General features: G+C 33.0%; 1 protein-coding gene and 1 pseudogene across 2 annotated transcripts in view; one reads left to right on the forward strand and one right to left on the reverse strand.

Moving 5' to 3' along the window:
- Positions 1-25,857, reverse strand: part of ROBO2 (roundabout guidance receptor 2) — a 1,747,433-nt gene that overhangs the window by 870,631 nt on the left and 850,945 nt on the right. The gene's annotated exons all lie outside the window — the stretch shown is intronic.
- On the forward strand, positions 14,536-15,271 carry LOC111521571 (annotated as a pseudogene). Its single transcript, XR_002724994.3, has one exon. The product of XR_002724994.3 is annotated as a peptidyl-prolyl cis-trans isomerase A pseudogene (transcript).

A 25,857-nucleotide genomic window follows, 5' to 3' on the forward strand; every position in this document is an offset into this window, starting at 1 on the left:
TTCCTGACAACAGATTTGAAATAATGGTCTGAAAGAAGCTCAGCTGAAGAATACAATGTGCAAACTGAAAACTTCAAAAGAGAGCTACGACAGCGTATTTAATTATGTAGAAAAAAGAGTCAGTGAACTCAAAGACAGATAATTTGAAATGATCCAATTAGTGGAATAAAAAGATAAAAGAATGAAAAAGAGTAAAGAAATCTGATGATATGTATGAAACACTATCAAGTGAACTAATGTACACGTTATAAAAGTTCCAGAAGCAGCAGAGAAAGACAAAGGACCAGAAAACTTATTTTAAGAAATAATGACAGAAAGCACCCCAAATCTAGATATTGAAATGAACATCCAGATCGTTGAAGCACAAATAACCCCAATATGTTGAACATAGAGGCTTTTAATGAGACACATTCTAATAACATTGTCAAAAATCAAAGAGAATTTTGAAAGCAGCCAGAGAAAGGCAATTCATCACATATAAGGAAATCTTCATAAGACTATCAGTGGATTTCTCAACACAAATCTTACAGAGCAGGAGAATGTTGGATGACATAATGAAAGTGCTGGAAAAAAAAAAAAAAAAACCAAACAAAAATACTATACTTGGCAAGGCTATTCTTCAGAAATGAAAGCATGATAAAGACATTTCCAGACAAACAAATATTGTGAGATTTCATCACTGTTAGACCTGATTTTCAAAAAATGAAATGAAGAGTTGCTAATTAGCAACATGAAAACATATGATGGGTAAGGGAAAAATATAGTCAAAGTCTGAATACTCTAGTAGTGTAATGATGTTGTACAAATTAATTTTAACTCTAGTATAAAAGTTAAAAGGCAAAGTATTCAATATAGTTATGGCTACAGCAATTATATAATGCATACACCATATAAAAAGCTGTAAATTGTTACATCAATATCATAAAATGTATGTTCACGAATGAAAATATAGAGTTTTAATATGTAACAAAAATTAAGTTGTTATCAGGCTGAATAGATTGTTTTAACTATCAAGATTTTATAATTCTCATGGAAATCACAAAGGTAAAACATATATTAGATAAATAAAAGATAAAAATAAATCAAAACATACAAGTAAAAATTTTATCAAATCACCAAGAAGGACAGCAAGAGAGGGAGAATAAAAGCCACCACAAAATCGTAAAAAAGAAAAACCCCAAAACTAACAAAATGGCAAGAGTAATTCTTTAACTATCTATAATTACTAATTACTTCAAATGCAAATGGATGAAATCTTTCAATCAAAACATAGAGTGACTAAATGATGAAAAAAAAAAAAGATCTACAAAAGACTCACTAGCTTTCATAGCATACATCATCTAAAAGTAAATGGATGAAAAAAGATATTCTACACAAGTTGTAACTGAAACAGAGCAGAGTTGGTTATATATATGAGATGAAGTAGATTTTAAGTCAAAAACTGTAAAATGGGACAAAGAAAGTTATTGCAAAAGAACAAAGTCATGAGTTTATCGAATGGACATTACCATTATAAATATATGTGCATTCAATATTGGAGCATCATGATATATAAAGTAAATATTATCAGAACTGAATAGGGAAATAGCAATAAAATAATAGTAGGGGATTTCAATCTACCACTTTTAACAAAGACAGATTATCTAGAAACAAAATCAGTAAGGAAACAGACTTAAACAACGCTAAAAATCAAATAGACCTAATAGACATGTATAAAAGTTTTTTTTATCAAACAGCAGTAGGAAACACATTCACCACATAGAATGTTCACACAGAATTCTCCAGAGTAGATCAGATGATAGGTCACAAAGGAAGTCTTAACTGATTTAGAAAGATTAAAATATCAAATATGTTTTCTACCATAACGGTATGAAACTAGAAATCAATACTAGGAAGAAAATCAGATAATTCACAAATATGTGAAAATTAAGCAACATACTTCTGAACAACCAATGGGTTAAAGAAGAAATCAAAAGGGAAATGAATTCCTAAAAACGTACAATCTACTAAGACTTAATCATGATAATATAAAAAGTCTGAACAGAACAATAACATATAAGTAGATTGAATCAGTAATCAAAATCCTCCCAGCAGCAACAACAAGCCATGATCAGATGGCTTCATGGATGAATGCTACTAAACATTAAAGAATTAGTGCCATTTCTTCTCAAACTCTTTCCAAAAACTTGAAGAGGAAGAAACATTTATAAACTCATTTTATAAGGCGAGAATTTCCCTGATACCAAAGTCACAAAAGAACATTAGAAGAAAAGTACAGAGATGCAAAAATCCTTAACCAAATCATAGCAAAGGAAATTCAACAGCACATTAAAAGAATCATTCACTATGATCAAGTAGGATTTATCTTTGAAATATAAGGATAATTTAACATATGCAAATCAATAAATGTTATATACTACATCAACAGAATAAATTATAAAAATCATATAATCATCCCAATGGAGACAAAGCATTTGGCAAAATTCAACACATTTTTATGATTAAAACTCTTGACATATTAGTTATAGAAGATATTTACAACATAAGATCAAATGTAAATGCAACATAATAAAAGTCAAAAAGCGGAAAGCTATTTCTCTAACATTATGTACAAGATAAGAATGCCCACCCTTGTCATTTCTAAATAACATAGTACTGGAAGTTCTAGCCAGAGCAATTAGTCAAGGGAAGATAGTAAAGACATTCAAGTTTGAAAGAAAGAAGTAGAATTGTCTCTTTTTGCATATAACTTGATTATATATATAGAAAACCCTAAAGACTCCACAAAAAATAAGTAAGAATTAATAAATTTTGTAAAGTTTTGGAATACAAACCCAACACACAGTTTCAGTTGCATTTTTATACACTAACAACAAACTGTCTAAAAAACAAATAAGAAAACATTCCCATTTATAATATTGTCAAAAGGAATAATATACTTAGGAATACATTTAACCAAGGACGTAAGAGAATAGAGCTATTCTTGAAAAACTATAAAACACTGATGAAAGAAATGGAAGAAGACACAAATACATAGGAAAATATTTCTTATTTGTGAATTGGAAGAACTAATATTATTGAAACGTTCATAATACCTAGTGATTTATAAATTCAAAGCAATGCCTTTAAAAATTATAATAGCACTTTTTTCTCAGAAATATTAAAACCATCCTATAATTCCTATGGAAAGACCCCGAATAACCAAAGCAATCTTGAAAAAAAAGAACAAAGCTGAAAACATTACACTTTCTGATTTCAAATAATACTACAAAGCTATAGTAATTAAAACAGTATGGTACTGGCATAGAAACATACATAGAACAATGGAACAGAATAGAAATTCCAGAAATAAAGCCATGCATATATGGTCAGCTAATTTTTGACGAAAATACACAGTGGGGAAAGGATAGTCTCTTCAGTAAATAGTGTTGGAAAAATTGGATATTTTAGGCACACACATAAAATTGAACCCTAAACTGCAGCATACACAAAAATCAACTCAAAATGGATGAAAGACAAAATATAACATCCGAAACCATAAAATTCTTAGAGGAAAAAGGAAAATCCTTCTCGACACTGGTCTTGGCTATGATTTTTATTTTTTGGTTCTGATACCAAAAGCGTAGACAACCAAAGCAAACCTAAACAAGTAAGATGACATCAAACTAAAAAGCTTCTACACACAAAAGAAAACAATCAACAAGATGAAAAAGCAACCTAGAGCATGGGAAGAAACATTTGTAAACCATATATCTAACAAGGGGTTAATATCTGAAATATTCAAGGGATTGATACAATCGAATCACAACAAAGTAAAACCAAACCAAACCAACAAGACTCAACTAAAAAATACGAAAAGAACATGAATAGACAGCTCTCTAAAAAAAGGAACTGTCTCCACACAAATGCCCAACATGTGAAGATGCTCAACATTACTAATCATCAGAGAAATGCAAATCAAAACAATAAGATATCACCACATACCTGTTAAGATGGCTATTATTAAAAACCAAAGATAAATAGTGTTGAGAATATGAAGAAAAAGAATCCTCTGTACACTCTTGGTGAGAATACAAATTGGTACAGCAATTATAGAAAATACTATGGAGTTTCTTCAAGGAATTTAAAAGAGAACTACAATATGATCCAACAAACTCACTTCTAAATATACATTCAAAGGAAATGAAACCAGGATTTCTAAGAGATATCTGCAGCTCCATGTTCATGTGGCATTATTTAAAATAGCCAAACTATAGAAACAACCTAAACGTCCATTGATAGATGAAGAGATCAAGAAAATGTTGTAAATACGTAAAAATAGAACATTACTCAGCCTTAAAAAAGGAAAATTTTTACTTCCACTGCTTCACTTGACTAGCCTTAAAAAAGAGAAACTTTTGTCATCAGTGACAACATATCTCATGAACCCTGAGGACATTATGCCAAGGGAAATAAGCCAGACACAGAAAGACAAATATCATGATTTCACTTACATGTAGAATCTAAAATAGCCAAACCCATAGAAGCAGACAGTAGAATAGTGATTGCCAGATGCTTGGGGAGGGAAAAATGAGAGTTGATGTTTAAGGGGTGCAAAGTTTCAGTTATGCAACATAAATAAGTTATTGAGATCTACTACTAGCACAGTGCCTAAAGCTAATACTTTTTTGCCAACTTAAAATTTGCTAAGATGGTAGATCTTATGTTACATTCTTATAACACACTCACATAAATTTCAATAATAAAAATAAAGAAGGCTGGAGGAAACTTTGGGAGGTGATGGGTATGTTTTTGGCATTGATGATATTGATGATTTCATGAGTATATGCTTATCCTCAAACTCCTTCCTTTGTATACATTAAATATGTACAACTTTTTATATGTAAATCTTACTTCAATACTTTTTAAAGGAATAGAAGAAAATAATATGTGCCAATGAAGAAAATGCCTCCATGATACCACAGAATAACACTGAACATTTTGGTGTCTTTTCTTAGGATTCAGCCTGGATGAGAGGTAGAGATTATGAAGTCAGACAGTCCTGAGTTCAAATCCTTTATAAATCACTTACTAGCCCTGAACAAATTAGTTAAACTCTCAAAATATTATTTTCTACCAAAGTAAATTGGGAAAATTTCTGTCTAAAGGATGAATGGTACAAGAAATGTGTACAATTTCAAATGTGTAAAAATTTCTGTCTAAAGGACGAATAAGAAATGTGCAAAATTTCAAGTGTATTGAGAATTAAGAGAAATAATTACTAATCTCTTGCCTTTTCTATGTGCAACCTCTTTTCTGTGTGCTTTCTGCATTTTTCTTGGTACTTTTCTATTTCCACATAAAATATAATATAAAATATTTCTATTTTATACCCAAGTGTCCCTATATTTAATTAGAAGTCAATTATCTAAATTCAGCCATTAGAAAAGCTAATAAGAAAACTATTGATTAGAATCAAGCACTCCTCAGTTCTAACCAAAAAAATAATAATCATTAATTGGATAGAAATAATTCAGATATTTGGACAATGTGACTCATAAGATTCCTTTGCAAGCTAAAAGTACATTACTCAGAATTACCAGTTACTTAGAATAAAGAAAACCAAAATATTTTGAAAAGAAGGCAATATTGCCTCCATATTCATTCACTTTCTAAAATTAACAAGAGGTTAGTGAGCATGTGCTTTGTACTTGACGTGAAACTTGCCATGAAGAAACCTAGAGTGGCTAACACAGAAATTCGTAAAATAATTACTAAGTGAAAAATGGTAACTGTAGTAACTGTTGTAAATGAAAGATAAATTCTGTATGAGCTGTAAAAGAGAGGGTTGACATAGAAACATCCAGAAGGCTCGTTGAGGAAGAGACCTCAGTTGAAATCTGACGGTAAGGAGGAATTAAGCAGGTGGAGAGAGACAGAGAAAAACATAGGGAAGAACATGAGGTGACAAGATACATAATAACCATGAGGACATGAAAGGAGGACCTTATAACTAGAACAGAGAACTATTGCAAAGTGGAAAATGTTAAGTGGAGTCATGTTTTATCTTTTATAAAATGCTAACTTCAACTTGGAGTAGATGGTGACTATAACATGATTTGAGAAGTACACAAAGATACTACCATCAAAATTATCTACCAGATACTTTACCATTTATTCATTCAGTTAACAAACCATTCTTAACCAAATACAAGCAGTCTTCATTTTGCATGTTAAGGTAAGGGATGTAAAAATGACTACAAATTGAAACTGTGAAAAGCAATCTTAATATCAATAGAAAAAATTATATCTCTGTGACCTTAACAAATTTCAGTCAAAACATTGAATGTTCTTTTATTGTTGGCTATAGATGTAAAATGAAATATAAAATGATTTTCATTTAAAAACCTGTAATTTAAAATATTAGAAACATTGAGATTTGAAGAGGTGAATTTCTCTGAAAAAAACAAAAGAACTTGACTAGTTTGAATAGTGCTTGTTTTCTTGTCATATCACTTAGGACATGGAGCAAGCATCTTTGCCATGCCTTGGTGAATTGTCACAGTCCTTTCTAAGTTTGAATCATCTCCCAACATTATATCCCTGACATTTTCAATGTCGTGAAATATCTCTGAGAATTTCTTTAATATCAAGTATTTTGCCACAGCGCTTCCTCTGGGACATCTTCATCCTTTTTGTCACAACAGTTTCCTAATTTATGTTGAGAAGTTCACCTTTACTAAGTCATCTAGCCGCATATCTGGGGTCTCTGGAATGGCAGCAGTGTCATCATTATGGGAGTAGATTATTTCTTCTGTACATCTATTTACATTTAATTGATCACTTCCACCGTTATCTGTTTTCATTTATTTACTGCACTTTCATCTTTTGTTGGTCAATTCTTTCTACTGATTATCTATTTTTGCAAATGCCACAGATTACCACTGGGAGATAAGGAGTTAACACGAACACATGTGATGCTGTTGCTGGTTGTGTGAGGACTAAATAATATGTATGCAGTGACAATTTGACAGGCTTTCATAGAAGTAACTGGTCACTGATCATGATGCACAGGTATTATTTAATTACTGATTTGTGGACCAAAGAGCTAGCATTGAGTTCATTCTTTATGCAATTACTCACAGATAATGGTGTTGGGGATTGAACTGTGATATTGGAGGACTTGTGCTATTTATTGAATTAAACTGTGGTAACTGAAATCTGCATATCAGAACATGCAAAGAGAGATTGTCTATACATTGTAATATTTATACATTGTAATAGCATTAATGACCACCACATTTATGTGAAGTGACCCTTTTCTCCATCTGATACACATACAATCAGGGACATATAGCCTCCAATGTCTCTACACCAGAACAAGAGAAGAATGAAGGAGGGGAGGCTTACCACTTCTTTCTTAATGGTCACATCCTGACACTACACACCACCTCTCCTCATGGACCACTGGCCAGAACTCTTTGCATATCTTAAGCCTGCCTGGATACAAGGGAGATAGGTATATGTAGGGAAATACATGCACACATCCTAGTATTGTGATTCTCCATTAGATGGGCCTGTGGAAACTTATTTTATAACAAGCTTTTCAGATATTTATAATGATGAGGCAAAGTTGAGGTACTCAGTTACAGAAAATCACAATAATGGGAAGAATATATTATAGAAAAAATACACAAGAAGCCTTTAGGCTTTTAACTGAGTATTACCTAGATGTAACTGATCTTTTCTCCAGACTAACTAAACTGCCATCAACTCTCAATAAGTATGATCAATTTCTTATACAAGAACCAGAGGCACGGGTGTTTTCTATAGCCTATTAGTATAAATCCAGAGTAAAGCACATGCAAGTTTTAGATCAAACTTTAGAAAGAAATAAGATATAAGGAACATCACTAACAATGTAGGACAAATAACTATTGAAAAGCAAAGGTATAGAAAAAAGGTTTTAGGCTTTGCTCTCAGTGTCCATTACATTTCAAAGCCAGCTTTGATAATTCTGCTCAATTCAGCAGAAATCTCATATGCACTAACTAGTATTTTAAAATTAAAGCCATTTATTCAGCAGATGAGAAATTAGAGTTATTACTTATCTCATACATAATTCTACCAGTCATCCTGGTAGCAATCATTTCTCTCCATAATATCTCCTTAAAAAAAGTCAATAATCTTTTCACAGTGGATAATAACTTACACAGCAAATGTCAAAAGAGTGTTCAACTCCTTTGTGCAATCAACCCATGTCTTTTGTTAAGTATGTATGACTTCAAATCAGTGTAAAATGGCAGGCTAGCAGTTAAACAGTGTGCAATGCTGGATCTAATTAATTCTACTATTTTATGCCAAAAATTCCATTAGTTTCCATTAAAGGTCTTGATGTAGTGCAGGCTCCTTTATGTTTTGTAGTTAAAACAATCAAAACTTCATTTCACATTAAGGATTATATTGCAGAACCAAAGGAATGCTAGTGTGGATCTCTACCACTGAATATGTTACTCACTTTTAACAAGATACTCCCAACATGAGTTAACTGCAAAATTGTTACCTTGCAATATATCAACAAGATATTTAAATCCACAGGGAAAATGCCGCTGGCAAAAGGCATTAGGAATCTGCCCCTCATATTATAATTTTATGATACTATTAGAATTTGCCATTGAAAATAAAAGTTTAACTAGGGTGACTGGAAATGTTGGGAGTAGCCAAATTTAGTATTAGCCTCTTTGAGATGTGTATCTCTGCTACATGTGCTCCATTAAAGATGCCACCTACTAATAATTTATTGTATGGTGTCTTCTGGTTAGTAAATAATATTTACTCTGTGTTCACTGTGTGGAAAGCATCATCATCACTGTGGTGAGCAATGGATCATTTATCCACGTGGGGACCGAGCTATGAAAAAGTGTAATGGCATATCTGCACCTGCCCTTAAAGCACATGAAGTACCCAGAACTTTTTCTAGTGGGTATCAAGAACATTTCCTTTGTCTACTTTAAATTTGTGTGATGTGTACCCATCTTCCTTTTAGTTGGCTTAATGATCAAAACAATACTTATGTATATGAGCTAAACACAATTTTTACCAGTAATACATAAATTTTAGTTCTCATTTAAGAAATTTAAAAAACAAAAACATCAAACAAATGCTTCACACATGTTTTTACTGCCATTGAATTTTAAAAAATCAATCAGTTATCAGCATCAGGTATTATTTGAATTATTACGGCTTTAATGATGAAAAGTTACTAACATAGTTTTTAACTCTGTAGAGTTCAAAATGTTGACTGTGTGTGTGCTACTGTGCATGTTTTCCTCTGAGGAGATGATCCATTGCTTTGGTTAGAATCTCAAAATGTATGTTCTTTTAAGGCATAATAATATTCTTCTGAATAGAGAAAGAAGTTACCTAGGGGTTTAGATAAGTATTAAATTGAATTACATGAATGATACAGAAACTGAGGTCAAAAGTGCAGAAAAGACAGTGATGTTGTGGGTTGTGATAGTAGGGAAGAGTAGGGTTACAGACATGGATATTGCATCCTTTTAAATTCATAAATAGACAATACACACTATATTCTTGTTTTTTGGTGTTCAGGTGCTACATACTTTTTTCCCACTTCATATGCTACAGTGATAACTAAAAATTTTATTCCGATTTTAGATATCACTTAGGTTTAAATTCCTAAACTACATAATACAATTTGAAGGCTTATTTAATAAGAGTGAACAATTAAATAACATGTACTCCATGACCTAGATTTTGTCAAAAGATCAATAATTTTCATTGATATTTCCTTCTGAAAAGATGTTAATGCTATGGATAGAATTAAACTGAATTGATTCTAAAGAAACGAACCTATGACCTTAATAAGTTTTGTATTTGGTATTTTTTGTGCAACTGTGATAAAACCAAGTTATTCATTGCTAAGTGCAGCAAGTTTCCATGATTTAGCAGGAAAAGAATGAAGTAGATAAAAGTAATTTTTAGATTTCAACTGAAGTTTATTTTTGTCCAGTAATTTTTTGTCAATCGTGTAAATATCTTATAAACTTAATACCTAATATTTTCTTTAAAATTCAAAGCTTCAATGTTTATTCATAATTTATATATTATACAAATTAAGAGGAAATACTTTTGAAGGGTTTTAAAATAAATAATTTTTCTTTCTTGTAGACTTTATAAGCAGGTAATTATATAACTTGAAGATGCGGAACAATAAGCCTGTCAAAACAATGAAAACATTTCTACTTTCCTGTACGTGGGGGTTAAGCAGTGAGGTATCCACTAGGACTACATGTGTAGCTATATAAAGAGATGGATAAATACATTTTCTAATCTAATAGAAATAATAAGACTTAAAATTTTCCTTCATTTTAGAAAAATAAGTTTTTAGAAAATATTTGGTCATTTTGTAGCTTTACTGTATACATTTTTATATCAATTGCATTTGTTGTATAAATTTAATCTCGATCATGAAGCTAGACCAAAGCACATCCAATTAATCCCAAAACTCCTTCGGATGGATCACATTCTCTTGTGTATTTTGAGCCTTCATGCCAGCTTTGCATCCAAACTATTTTCCACTATTTTTAAAGTCTTTGACCCATAATAGATGAAACAGTGTTTACAATTACTACCTCTCAGGAGAAAAGAAGAGGATAATTCTAAGTTCCAAGCTTCTCCCATTTCTAACTGAAGGCAAAAAATAAGAAATTCAAACAGCCACAGAAAATACTGCCTTTTAAAAACAGATTTCTTTCAAATGACAATAATTACAGCCCCATGAACTAGATAGAGGGTGTTTCCTATTTGTCTCTAGTCTTGATCTTCCATCTTCTTGCCCTTATCCTCACCAACTGAAGATCTCTGGCAGTTTTATAGCTTGCCTGTTCGAGGAGCAACATTCACTAATTTAAGGGAATTAATACAAATCATGCTTTCTATCAGGTTTTTCCTTTTAACAACATGATTCACCAGAAAATAGAAAGATTTAAACTAAGATTTACTATGAATTAGACTAAGTTATGAAATTATTTCTATAAAGACTGACCTTTCTTTTAATCAAATAAGAAGAAAGTTACCAGATGGGATCTTTCCCCAAGTCTGATATTCTATGATTATAAAATCATTTTTGCATGTAAATGCAGAAAATACCATAAATTTGTTGTTATGCCAGGACCAGAGAATCATATCTTGCAAATTAGAGTTTCAGAGTTAGCTTGGTATTTTTAATGATTCACAAAATACATTAGAAATACACAATCAACTCATGAATTCCAGAATTACAGTATAATTCATTTAACATACTCGTTGGATGAAGGTACATTCATTTCAAAGAAGAGATAATCTTAATTGTGTTTATGGTTTAGCATCTGAACATATTTACTGCTTGCTCAATTATTCAAGGACTTGAAGCCCCACAGAAATAACATCATCATCATCCACTTGCTTCTTAAAAGGAGCATATTTGTACCAGTCTAGGAAAAAAAATCAGTATTTATCCATACTTTCCATAACAAATATCCAGTGGAGCAAATTTCACAGCTCCAGTTCCTCAAATGGTAATTTATGGCTCATGTTATTATGGTCCCCATCTCTGACTTTTTTAGAGAAAAGATAAATCCAGTTTCTTTGTATTCTTCCCAGGGTCATTATGCAAGGATTTTTCCCATTCTTTTTTCATTGCTCATAAGATATCTCTATCTAATCAAAGGGTCCAAATTTGATCTCAGTGGTCTAAAAATGTGACTATATATGATATAGGAATATAAGATTCTTTCTCACTTCCTCTGGTGAGGTATGTTTTATTAGATATATTAGTCTCTCTCTTTGAGAATGTATTGAAGTTTATTTCACAGATGTTTTACTATGCTGCAAAAGTAAAAAATAATAATAATCTTGTAAAAAACTAAGACCCTTAATTTTGAAGCTCTTCACAAATATTGAGATCCAAATAATGACTCAAGAATGACATATGCTAATGAAGAAGCAGTAAAGACCCAGGCAGAAAGGTAACACACACACACACACTCACAAACACACACACAAACACACACACACTCACACACACACATATATATATGGAATTCTTGTCATTAGGCACAAATCAACGCTAACGTATGTGAGGAAAGAATAAAACATATCTGTCGAACATGACTGATTGACCAGTCTTAGAAGTTTTCAAGAAAAAAAAATCCTTCATGAAGTCACAATTTAATTTCTCATGAAAAAAAGCAGAATAAATATATCCGTTCATTATTATGACTTTAAACTTTTTAAAGAAAAAAATAGTCACCTTACAACAAAAGAAATCTTCATGACAGATTTAATCCTGTTGTGACTAAATGCTGCATTTTATTATTGATTAAGAGGTTTTGACTATGACAATTCATTCATTAGATTACACTTCTCTTTACATGGAAACAATGCACGTCTCTCAAGTACATGTGTGACTTCTTACCATTTGTGTTTTCTTTGAAATCTTGTTTTGCCTTTAACTTTACGTTGGTTATACTATTTATAATGCTTTTTATTAGAATTGAAGGCTGTCATCATAGTACTTTAGAATTTCCATCTATGCCAAAGATTTTAACAAACTATGATGAAACAGAAGGTGCACACAGAAAAATTTCACCCACATTCCATTACTGCTCTAATTCAAATTTCTTTGTTTCAGTTGTTGACTTAAATATAAATCATTGATTGTGAAGGACATAGATTCCCACTAATGAAAATGGAAAACGATTGAATCCTCTGGAGCTGGTACGAATCATCCACATGATTCAGTAATAGTCCACTCTGGCAAATGCCCATGACATGATGATTACAGCACCCCTTAAAAGGCAGTAAATTGCAGTGCAGTGGCCACGTATGCTCACTTCACTGCTTTGCTAGTTCAATGGATCCAGTAATAACAAAGTAAACTTAAAATAAATCTGAATAAAAATTAAAATGTATAGAAAAATCCAGTTCCATTTCTTGACATGGATTTTCAAATTAAAAAATAAGAATAAAAAACCCAAGGTATAATGTCAGGGGTAGGGAAAGAAGAGCAATAATCATGGAAAATTTTACCTAGTAGGTGTTTTTAAAAGATATATATATGTGTGTGTGTGCATATAAATACACATAGATGCACATATATACATATAAATGTGTACATATTTTTTCTTCTTACTGTTCATGAGTATTTAGTGACTAATTTTTAAAAAATATTGACAAAGCACCCCGTTTTTCTACAAATTACCTCCTAGATACCACTATGATTCTAGAGAACAATATTGTAAGTTAAATACAAGAAACCCTTAAAAATATAATCTGAAATCATGGACTAAAAATATAATCTAAAATCATAGACCAGGACTATTTTACGAACAAAGCCCACGTGCTGTAGGGCTCTTTTGCCGTCCCAAACACTCCGCAGCCCTGAAAAGCATCAGCACAGACTTGCCAGGCTCTGATTCCTGTCGTTTACTAAATAATGTTGGAAAAAGCCTTCATGCTATTTTGATTAGTACATGCATTATTATGTTGGTAGCAACAATAATATTTGTACCTTCAACATTTTCATACTGTAATTTTACAATTAGAATTAAAAAAATTTAAGAGAAAGTATAGTACTCAGTATTTTATGCCAAGCATTTTATAAACAATTGAAAATGCATAAGCTATGAAATACATAGTTAAATTCCTTAACGTTCAAAAACAGTAGATGTTTCCTCATTAGTCTAGATTTATTTTTATAGTATTTTCCCCTGAGTTTTAAACTAAAAGCAAATTTTAAAATATTTATAAAAATCGTATTTTTATTTTGCATAATATTATTGATTACTGTGTAACACGAGTCATGAAAACTCAATTACTTAAATTTAACAGTTTATGATACTCAAATACTTTAAAAGAGTAGATATTAGCTTTAAGTTTGACTTAAATATATGGTTTGGGGCAAAAGACCATTCTTTTCCGTTTTTTTAGGTCAAATTTTTGAGGAGTTGTTTTAAGATTCTGACTGATTAGAAATAAAGACATCAAAATGAGAAAATAATATTGTGCATTACAAAATTTAAAACATAGGAAGAAAACCCAAACCAAACCCTTATAGTAGTGCTGTTCAAAATAAATATCACGTGAGTCACAGATGTAATTTTAAGTTTGCTAGTAGCCGTATTTAAAAGGACAGAAAAGAACAAGTGAAATTAATTTTAACAATAGGTCTTGCTTAACCCCAATGTAGTCAGAATACCATTTCAGCACGTAATCAATGTAAGAAGATCATCGGTGGCATGTTTTGTACTCTTTTTTTGTGTCCTCAGTCCTGAAAATCTGGTTATGTTTCAAACTAATAGCACATCTCAAGTTGTACATATGGGTAGTAACCACTGTACTTAACAGCACAGTCTTTTTAATATTGGTTACAACTGTCACGAACCCTGGCTTTTAAAAGAAAACTGCATTTAATGAAGGTGAGGTAAAAATATATAGATATGCAAAGGTAGAAAACATCTCAGTATCATAAATTTAGTATATTTCGGCTTTGCAGACGCTGCCGCCGAGGAAATTCTTGTACTACTAGCCATGGTCAACCCTACCGTGTTCTTCCACATTGCCGTCGACGGCGAGCCCTTGGGCCGCGTCTCCTTCGAGCTGTTTGCAGACAAGGTTCCAAAGACAGCAGAAAATTTTCGTGCTCTGAGCACTGGAGAGAAAGGATTTGGTTATAAGGGTTCCTGCTTTCACAGAATTATTCCAGGGTTTATGTGTCAGGGTGGTGACTTCACACGCCATAATGGCACTGGTGGCAAGTCCATCTATGGGGAGAAATTTGAAGATGAGAACTTCATCCTAAAGCATACAGGTCCTGGCATCTTGTCCATGGCAAATGCTGGACCCAACACAAATGGTTCCCAGTTTTTCATCTGCACTGCCAAGACTGAGTGGTTGGATGGCAAGCATGTGGTCTTTGGCAAAGTGAAAGAAGGCATGAATATTGTGGAGGCCATGGAGCGCTTTGGGTCCAGGAATGGCAAGACCAGCAAGAAGATCACCATTGCTGACTGTGGACAACTCGAATAAGTTTGACTTGTGTTTTATCTTAACCACCAGACCATTCCTTCTGTAGCTCAGGAGAGCACCCCTCCACCCCATTTGCTCGCAGTATCCTAGAATCTTTGTGCTCTTGCTGCAGTTCCCTTTGGGTTCCATGTTTTCCTTGTTCTCTCCCATGCCTAGCTGGATTGCAGAGTTAAGTTTATGATTATGAAATAAAAACTAAATAACAAAAAAAATAAATAAATAAATAAAATAAATTTAGTATATTTCCCTCTCAAATGTGAAGACATACCGGTAGATTCTTCCACAAAAGTGTAGTCAAAGGTGAGAAAGTAGGTCTGGAAGAGCAGCTGAAGGAAAGATGGGCGCATCCTGCTTCATCAGTGCCTTGGATCCAACACTGATGGCCGCCACTAACTTGTAGGATAAAATCACCTCAGTTGGAGGCATTGAACTGTATCTTTCTTACTCATAAAACTTCCACTTTTCATGTTCTTTGGTTTAGACTATGGTCCTTTGAGAAATATATTTTTAAAAAGACAATGTTTTCAATACGCATATGTTTTTAAGTTCAATTCTTCTCTCTCTCCTTTACGTTCCTTGTTTCTCTGTAGCCTTTGCAACATGTGCTTGCTGAATAAGTAAATGCATACATGTATGTTGGGTGTAAGGGTGCATATTTATGAGAAACAGGCATGTGGGGGAAGTCAAACTGTGAAAAGAGCTTTACTCACAGATCACCCTGACCCTTTGAAATACCCTCAGCTGTTCTTAAAACCACAGGAAATCTATTTGTTTATGGAAGTGTGCCAGGTGTTTCTCTCTCATAAATTTGTAATTGATTAATTATGATCATCTAGAAAAAAAGGGCACCACTATGATGAGTGGTTGTATTTTCCATCAGTATATTTAATAAGTGAGTATTTTCGGTGAGAAACTATGATGAAAAAAAGACAGAGAAGTGAGACTATGAGCACAGCTAGACAAGTGGAGTTATAATTTAACCATAGTTTACAATCCTAAGCCAATCAAATTTTATATCTACTTAAAACCACCAACTTCACAAAATCTGCAAATATTTTGTTATCAAATTATGCCTGACATTTATTTTTCAGAATAATGTTCAGTCAGAAGCAGTGAATTAAAACATTACACGATGGTCATTAAAAAAGGCCCTGCTATACTTGGATAATAATATTGTATTAAAATTAATTGTGAATAGATAAACGTAGTTGACACTAAGTGAAAAATATATATTGGCAATGGTAATATTTTTTCTTGGAAGCTTCCAGTAGTTATTCAAGAACGGAAAATAGTCATTTAAGAGAGACTGCAGTAATACAGAACACAATGACAGGTATCCACACACTGAACTAAACCATGGAAGAGATGAGCAAGAATAAGTTAGCAAGCAGGCCTTTTTTAAAGGCAGACAACTTTAAATGAAAGAACATGTACCTGCAATAGACAGTAGGGGAGAATAATTTACTTCCCTGTCTGTACAGTGAAACATCAGGGTGAATTTTAGCAGAGCCTGGACTACATGGCAAGAGACAATAAAGCAATTTTAGACGGACAGCTCATTGTGAAATCCACATGTTGAAGAATACAAAGCAAATTTCAAAGTAGATTACAAACATAACCATAAATGATTGCTGACTAAAATGAAATGACCGTTGTTTTTTTGTTTCATATTTTGTCTTATGACAATATTTTGGCCTTTGCTCTGAATTATGATTTACAAATAAACAATCTACATAATATTTACAGAATACGTCAATGCAGATCACTGATAGAGCCCTGAGTTGTACAGCCGACCGAGATAAGTCAACCTGCTTCTCTGTTTTCACTACCCAAAGCGTGGGCGTTGGAGTATCATCCTCATCATCATCTTCATCATCATCATGACCATCTGGGATTTACAAATACAGACTCTCTGACCCCACTCTAGATCTACTTAAATCTGAATTTTAACAAGATTCCCAAATAATCTGAATGTGTATTAAATACTAACAACTGTTGTTCTATATTCATTTTTCATTTACATTTTAACAAGTGTAGCCAGATCTTACTATACTTTGAGCATCTGCCAAACAAAGAACAACTGGGCCAGTCAAGGAGACTTTTATGGTTGCTACGTGTCACCATGTAGCAGTCTACGGGGCCAAGGATGAAAAATCATATTTAGTTGGGGAAAAAAAATCTATTATGTGTTTCTAATATATGTGTGTTTTTGTTGGTATTTTCCCATGTAATCCACAGAAATTTTAGAAAGGAATAAGCTTAAGATTTAAATTAAAAAGATTGTACTTTTCTGTTCTTGTGATAGTTTGCTGAGAATGATGGTTTCCAGCTGCATCCATGTCCCTACAAAGGATGCACAAACCTGCACGTTGTGCACATGTACCCTAGAACTTAAAGTATAATAATAATAATAAAAATTGCACTTTTGTTCAACAATCTTCAAGTATATAAAGGGACATTAAATAGACAACTTTCTTCATCTGACCAAGATATATAGATTTGTTTAGCCAATGAAAAAATAATTATGTATATCTGTGGTTTGCTGTGCACTGAAATCATTTCAAAGAAGTCTTTTTTAAAAATGGCAGTGAATTATATGATTCAGTTAACTACCCTAAAATTTAACATAATTGTTAATTTAAACTAAGGTTTTACATATTATACTTATGTGTTATATTACATTTTGATTATATTAAATATTTATTCTTTATTTAAAACACTTTTCATCTCAAATGGAAAGTGATTTTTACAATCTACTATACAGTATATAGTTTTCTAATATGTTTCTCTGCCAATTACCAACAAAACATGCTAAAATTTCAGGTTACTTTTCATCTAATACATACTTCTAGAACAAAGAAGTGATTAAAAATTCGTTTCAACTTGATTATATATCATGAGAGGAAATCAAGGTGGCAGAACTCTAGAGTCTTTGAGAAAAGGCGATGGGATTCATTTGTCAGTAACAGGATGGAAGGATGAGATTATTTACATCAGAAAATGCTGCCTGGAGCAAATTATTCTAAATTGTGTTCAGCAGAAAACTGACCTCATAAAGGTCTGTAAAAAAGTGTGCACTGTGTAAAACAAGTTTGAGGAACTCTGAGGGGGGTCACAGTGAAGATTAGTATATTAAATTACTAAGGTTAAATTACCACAGTTAAAAAACCACATAAACGTTCTCAAACATTTGATTAATATGTTCTTTTATATTTTATCATAGAACATACACTGATATTTTGTAAAGGACTTTCTGGGTTTATATAAGAAGTTATCAGTGCCTATTGTGTCAGTGCCAATTGGCTAAAAACAAATGTAATATTATAGTAATGTGTCAATTAAGTAGATGATTACTACCAAAAAATGCTGTTCCTTTTCGCTTATTTTCAATGAAACTTCAAAAAGGTAGATCCCACATTCATCAAATTTAATGTCCACAAAATCGTGATTTAGAATTAAAATTTATGTTTTTGATGATGTGAACATGTCAGTGGCTTTCTGCATATATAAATGGATTCATACACATATTGAAATGGGAGCTAAAATACCTAAGCAATGTGTTTCTCCTGTATTCACTATACAATATGCCAATATGATACATTAATTAAAAAATAAAGCAAAAAAAGTTTAATAAAAAAGAGTACAGCGTTACACTCTACAAAAATCCTTTTGAAAATCAACTTTTGTATGCACTTTTCTTTATGGAGGTTGTTCTGGGCTAAATTCCAAAGTAGTACACGGAAGAGAAAAAGATACAGAATATATTTATTCTTTATCATTGAAAGAAAATTTTTTCCATTTCTATTTTCTTAAATACAATGTTCAATATTTTACTTATCTATGCCATTCATATATTGTAAATTACAATGTACATGATGCCTCCTTTAAATCATTCTTGGAACAAGAAGAGATATAAGTAGACAAATTAATTGCTTATTAATTATTTTATGAACCCTGACAGGCTAACCCCTCTCATCTACAAACTTTTATAAGTATTTATGTAAAAGTGAAATATTTCAGTTCTTTTAAACAACAAAGGCAATAAATTGTAAAAGTCATCCATTCCTAGATGATAATTGAAAACAGCATGCTTAGTGCACGTATATTCTGAACTTCAATCACATACCAAAAGGCTTTTGTCATAGCTGCTGACTGAGAACGGTTAATACAAAGGAGACAAGCTAGCTGAAAGCAATCTAGTGATGCAACTATTTTAGGTGTTTTTAAGCACTTCTGCTTGAGATTCAGTTAATCTGTTTTCCTATATTTATCATTTTTAGGTAATTCGTTTTTGTCTATGTATTAATGTATTAATCTCCTTGTAAACTTTATAAACAATGTAAAGTGAATTATTCGTTCACCTTGTAGAAATCCTTCCATTTCTCAACCCATGTAAGCTAACTTGCTTTTCTATTGTCATTCAGCAAGTCAATATTGGAGTCAAGATACACAGGCTACAGTTCCATAGTCCTATATATCTGTCCTCAGAGTATTCAATTACCCACCAGACAGCAACGGCAAATATTAACAGTGATTTATGGTAAATCGTTAGCTATTGTTCCATTATCCATTTATCCCAATAAGAGCTTCGCCTATTTAGAAATTAGCACTCCACCCCCCACTTCGTTGTTAAGGAAAAGATCCATTGAGAGTACCAGTAAAATCCTCACAACTCAGGGGTTTGGGATGGCACATTGTTCACAGTAGGAAAATGTGTGTTAAACATTGCGTTTCTCCTTATAAAAATAACAATTCAGAAAAATGTTATTGCTTTATCTTGCTCACATATTTTATATGATGTTCCCATCTGAATAATTGCTTGTCTTTTCATTTCTCAAGCAAGTCATTGCTTAACTTTCCTTTCTGCCATTTGCTTATTCACACTTTACAGCAACACTCCATTTTTGAAAGCTGCTAGCTGGCCTTGTTTACATTATTACTTCCTCCATTACATCCATAGATTGAAATGGAAAGGGATTATTATTATCAAAGGATGATATGGTCTGCAAATCAAAGAGCCAGATCATATTGAGAATTTAATAGATAATTCTCATTGTAGGTGAAGTGGGTCAGACGTAGGAGTGTATGCAGATTTTTAGGTTGGAGGTTTCGTTGACTTATACAGAATGCATAGTAAGTCTTGGGTTCAAGTACTTATGCTGTGGAAGCCTAATTCTGAGACTTCAGGCCATGGTTTCAGGCACAATAACAATGACAGCTATTCTATTTGTGAATTTAGAAATGTGACTAGGTAGATAGAAGTATTCTGAAAATGTAAGTTATTACTGTTAATAATTACCAAATGATTAACTGAGATCTAAACAGGAAGAGTAGGTTTCCTAGAAACAAATACAGCTAGGATCTGAGTCCTAATCCTGACTCTGGGCCGATTCCAGTTACGATTGATATGTAACAAATTACTCCAAAAGTGGGTGCCTCAGAGCAATCCTTTTATTTTGCTTCCCATTTTGTAGGTCAGGAGTTGGGGCAGAACTTGGCTAAATAGTTTGCATCTGGAATGTCTCACACACTAGTAATCAGACGTCAGCTGATGCTGGCTGCACCCAACTGAAATTTTAGCTGAACTGGACATCCGCAATGATTTACTAACCTGGCAGGCAGCGCACACTGGCTCTTGGTTGGGAGCTCAGCTGGGCTTTCAAGTGGAGCACTTACAGATGGCCTCTCCAACAGGAAGGTCTCATTGTATATGGCTCCCTCCAGAGTGAGTGTGCCAAGAGAACCAGGTGGTAGCTATAGGACCTTTTATGAAGTAGCGTTGGAAGTCATTCAGCATCATTTCCATCATCCTTTATTGGTCAAAGCACTCACGATCCTGCCCAGATTCAATGGGAGGAGACAGAAACCCCACATCTCAATGGTAAGAGTATCAAAGAATTTGCAACTCTTCAAAACCCACGACACTCTGGGTTCAGTCTGGGGTACCCCACTAAATTCTGACCCTTCTACTAAGAAGCTTAACAAAAAGTTTTTCCCATGTTTTCCTTGGCAGCCAGGTGTGTAGTTCTCATGCTGGAACTATAATTGACTTAAAAATAGAAAAGATGTATTTCATATTTAAAATTTAGTTGCCTATTATTTAATAAAAAATTCAACAAAATATAATTGAGCACTGATGTATGAAAACCCTGAATGAAGATACTGAGATTACGACTATTAAAGAAATGGATATACACATGGACATACAGAGTGGAACAATAGACATTAGAGACTGCAGAGGGTGGGAGGGTCGGAGAGGGACGAGGGTTGAAAAATTGCCTTTTGGGCACCAGGTTCACTATTGGGGTGAAGGGTGCAGTAACAGCCCAGGCTTCACCACCGCACAATATATGCATGTGATAAATCTGCACTTTTGTATCCCATAAATCTATAAATATGAAAATTTTAAAAAGAAAATAAAAACTTGCCGCAAGTCTATCAAGAAAGGCAAAATACATAAGCATGGAGTTGGAAATAGTATTGCTAAGTGTGCTGTAACAGAAGTATATATAGGGTGGGCTGTGGAAAGACTTTACTGCATAGGAGGTTAAAGAGGTAGTTGGAAAAGTTCAAGGTTAGAGAGGCATCTGGGAGGGAGTTCTGATAGACAGGTGGCCAAACCTCTCCCTTACAGAAGACAATGTCATTCAGAAAGCATTTGAGAAGGCAGGAAACATGAACAAAAATACTGAATTAAACTTGATAAAGCTATAGCCTAAGATATATAAGTGGTAGTAAAAGATGAGCCTGGAAGATTGTCAGGCAATTGAATAATGTTTTAATCATGGTCAAGAGTTTGTATAAATGATCATTTAATATTAATACTGTAACTCATGAAACAATTGGAAAGTAAACATTAGTATTACAAAAAATCTGTGAAAATATTTTCAAACAATAAATACAGTATAATTAAAATATTTTAAAGTAGTCAAAACTGCATAAAGTTACCATAGAATATGGAGCAGAAAGGAAGCATGTTCAAACAAACTATGGATGCTCAATACAATGCTTACATAAAACATAAATGAAATTGGATTGAAATCAGGTGTTGACTTAATTTAACTTAGTCATGACGTGTTCTGGGTTATGTTTCAGTCATTCAGTATTTGCATTTACATACAGTAATCAAGACAGAGAAAGCAACAGGGAGACTAGATTCTACATTCTAATTCTCAAAGGACGGAACACACAAAACTTTCATCAATTAGTCCTCTGATTTTACTGTATGTGAGTTGGCTAATTAATGTGAGAGTTTTCTAGATAAAGTATAAAACAAAGAATCTTTGCTGTTAAAATTTCCCAGCCAAGGGATACGTTAAAGTTGGAATAAATATGCAGGATTTTGTTTATATCTGAAGAATTTAATTATTTATAAGAAGACTGTCTGTCAAAAATAAATGGGATGGAGGACAATAATATAACAAGAGCAAACGCGGCTCTGATCCACAGGCTCAATACAACAGAGCCTTGCGATTCAAGCTGTGTTGGCAAAGCAGCAGCAATGGCAGCAGTTTGGAGCTTGTTAGAAATGCAGAATCTGAGGTCCCGCTGAATAAGATTCCACAGTCTAGCCAGATCCCCGGTGATCCCTGTGACCACTAAAATCAGCAAAGTATGAATGCACAATGAGGTTCCAGTGAGCTTTCAAAGCTGTAGTAGAGACCTTTGTGTTGGTTTTTATAATTAATTGAAAGAACATAGGTCACGTCTTGAAGAAACGTGTAAAAAAAAAAAAAAAAAAGACGGAAAATGTTTTTTAAAAGGAGAATTGAATAAGTAATGTTAACAATTCAGTCTGAAATATAGATAGGTGAATAGATATAAATACAGATATTTATCTGATATGAAGAGTTGAAATAAATAATGGACAGCTAGAAGTAGTTGTAGTCGGTTACTAAGTGCCTGAGGTATTGGCTGGCACATGGTAGCCATTCAATATCAATATTAATTGACTAAATAAACTTTACACATATCACTTTATCATTTAATTTTGCATACATTATTTCACTTTGAGCCTCACAACATTCCGGAGAAGTAGGTGGAATGCGTAGTTGGCATCCTTAGACAAATGCTTTCAACTTGTCTACTTTGTAATAACTCTTGAAATCAACAGGTCTGACAAAACCTTTTAGTGCATGATTGATGTTAAGAATGTTCATGCATTAAAGATAGTATTTTCAATTGTCTTCTAAGGAAATTAATTTTTACATGCTATTGCCTTTGTTTAACAAAGACTAAGATAGCTGCTATGGAAATGCCTACTAACTTTTGAATTAACTTTTAATTAAACTGAATTTTATTAGCTTAATTTACCAATTTATATTGTAAATTGTAACATAAAGGATTTCAAGCAGGCATCATTAACAATGCTCTTTACAATACAAACGAAATAGGTTGGGGAAATGTTACACTTTGTCATCGTTGAAATATAAACGAAAATAAGGCCGGGCGGGGTGGCTCAAGCCTGTAATCCCAGCACTTTGGGAGGCTGAGGCAGGTGGGTCACGAGGTCAGGAGATGGAGACCATCCTGGCTAACACGGTGAAACCCCGTCTCTACTAAAAACACAAAAAACTAGCCGGGCGTGGTGGCGGCGCCTGTGGTCCCAGCTCCTCCGGAGGCGGAGGCAGGAGAATGGCGGGAACCCGGGGGGCGGGGCTTGCAGGGAGCCAAGATGGCGCCGCTCACTCTGGCCTGGGCCACAGAGCCAGACTCCGTCTCAAAAAAAAAAAAAAAAAAAGAAAAAATAACCATAATACAGGTAACCCAGGGAACCAGCAACCATATTCTGTAGCTCTTTTTCCTCAGTGCGACACACTTGCCCATTTAAGCACTGCATAGCCTCTGTAATAAAGTATGTTCTTTAAAATAATAAGCATCAATAAGAGGCTGTTATGAACGTTCAAGTTCCGAGAATAAACAACTTTTTCGAATCATAGGTAAGAACGTGAAGTATATATTCTGATTAAAAACTGAGAAAGTGTTCCTGTCATGAACCTCATTTTTAATTCCAAAATTAGGATACAATTTATAATCCGACCAAAAGATGGTTGTTTGCAGTTAGTTTCGATCGTCCATGTAAATACTGAGTATATTTTCAATGTTACTTGCTTCTCAAAAACAGTTCGCTCATGATTAAAAAAAAAAAAAAAAAAAAGGTAGATTCTCATTGTGGAAAAGAACTGAAATAATTAAAGAACATGTTATTGCTTCATTTTATTGGATAAATATTTGATTTATACAAAGGTACATTGTATCCTATTTTTTGCATAAATTTGTTAGTTGACAAATCAAAAATCTTTATTTTTAAGTCACTGTATAATATTATTCTTGCAACATGTTGTTCATCCTAAAATTGTTCAAATTCATCATAAACAAAGGCAATTGCATAAAATAGTTTTAAAAGAGGTGTTAGAATTTCTGTTCCATCATTAGTTCTAATTGTCTAAATGCTTTAAAAATCCATATTTTTAAATGCCTGAATGAATACTATTCTCAGGATCAAATAAGGACTCCTCCATATTATGAAGGTCGACTTAGGTTGAACTCTACTTGATTTGGAGAATGTCTTCTGAAAACGAAAAAGATACTGTTTTTCTCTATTGATTCCCATAAATGTCTCATGATTTTATTAGATAAAAAACGTTTATGATCACTACCATATTTTCTATACAGGCTGTCTATCACACACTGATCTGGGTACCTGAAATACAATACCTCAATTCTTACACATTTTCAAAAAACCTTTTTATGCTCACATTATAGAAAAGGAAATGGAGCCTTGAAAAGTTAAATATTCTCAAGGTCAAAATTCAGCCAGTCAATATTCTAAATTCAATGTTCTATCAAGACATGTTGACTATTTATTGCATTTTACAAAGTCACAATTTTAACCAAATAACATTTGCATTTTCAGAAGACCACAGAACTTTGCCTTTCTGCCAATCTCTTAAGAGTATTACTCATTTAGGTAAGAAGAAATAACACCAAAAGTGTAGATCAGAGAAAAAAGACCGTATATAATAATTAAATTGGCAAGTAATGGCAAAAAAAAAAAAAAAAAAAAAAAAAAATCTTATTTTACACTTATCTGGGATAACCAATTTGTGGAATGGTTATATGCCATATGGTAAAGAACCATATAATACATTTTCCAAGCCAGGACACTTGTGAGGCTGAAAAAGAATAATCACACAACAGGATGGCAAGGCAGCTGGCTTAGACTGGGACTCCTGTAGGCAAACTGGAATGTGTGGTCATCCTGCATGCGAGGAGTTATAAATGCTCATGAAATTGAAAGGAGAAATGAGAGAAACAGAGCTGAGCCTAATCTGAACTCTCTTACTCAGAAAGGCTTATTTTTTTCTCTAAGGTTTGATTTCAAGGTTATTGTATATAGCTTATACAGTTGTTCCCTTTTGAAGAGGCATGCAAATAAGGGTTTGTCTACTGCTATTTGTATTTACCAAATTGATCCCTAGTTAAGAGTGATCTGGTGTAATTAATTACCTTTGAAAAAGGACACATTGTTAAAAGGTTAGAGACAGTGCCAGGCTGGAAAAGAAAGAAGAGGTAAAATACAGGGATCATTCAGGCTTTCATGTGTTCCTGATGTAGAAGCTGCATAATTTCCTTCTTAATCAAACTGCATCATTCTTCAATCAAATACTTAAAACATTCCACAAAGTATAAAAAAAAGGATACAAGGTTGCAGAACAATAAATGTACCATATTAAAAATAAATCTGCAAATATGAAATATTTCTTGCATTCTGTTAAAAATAATTTA

The sequence above is a fragment of the Piliocolobus tephrosceles genome, chromosome 2 (assembly GCF_002776525.5).
Source record: "Piliocolobus tephrosceles isolate RC106 chromosome 2, ASM277652v3, whole genome shotgun sequence".
Lineage (NCBI taxonomy): Eukaryota > Metazoa > Chordata > Mammalia > Primates > Cercopithecidae > Piliocolobus > Piliocolobus tephrosceles.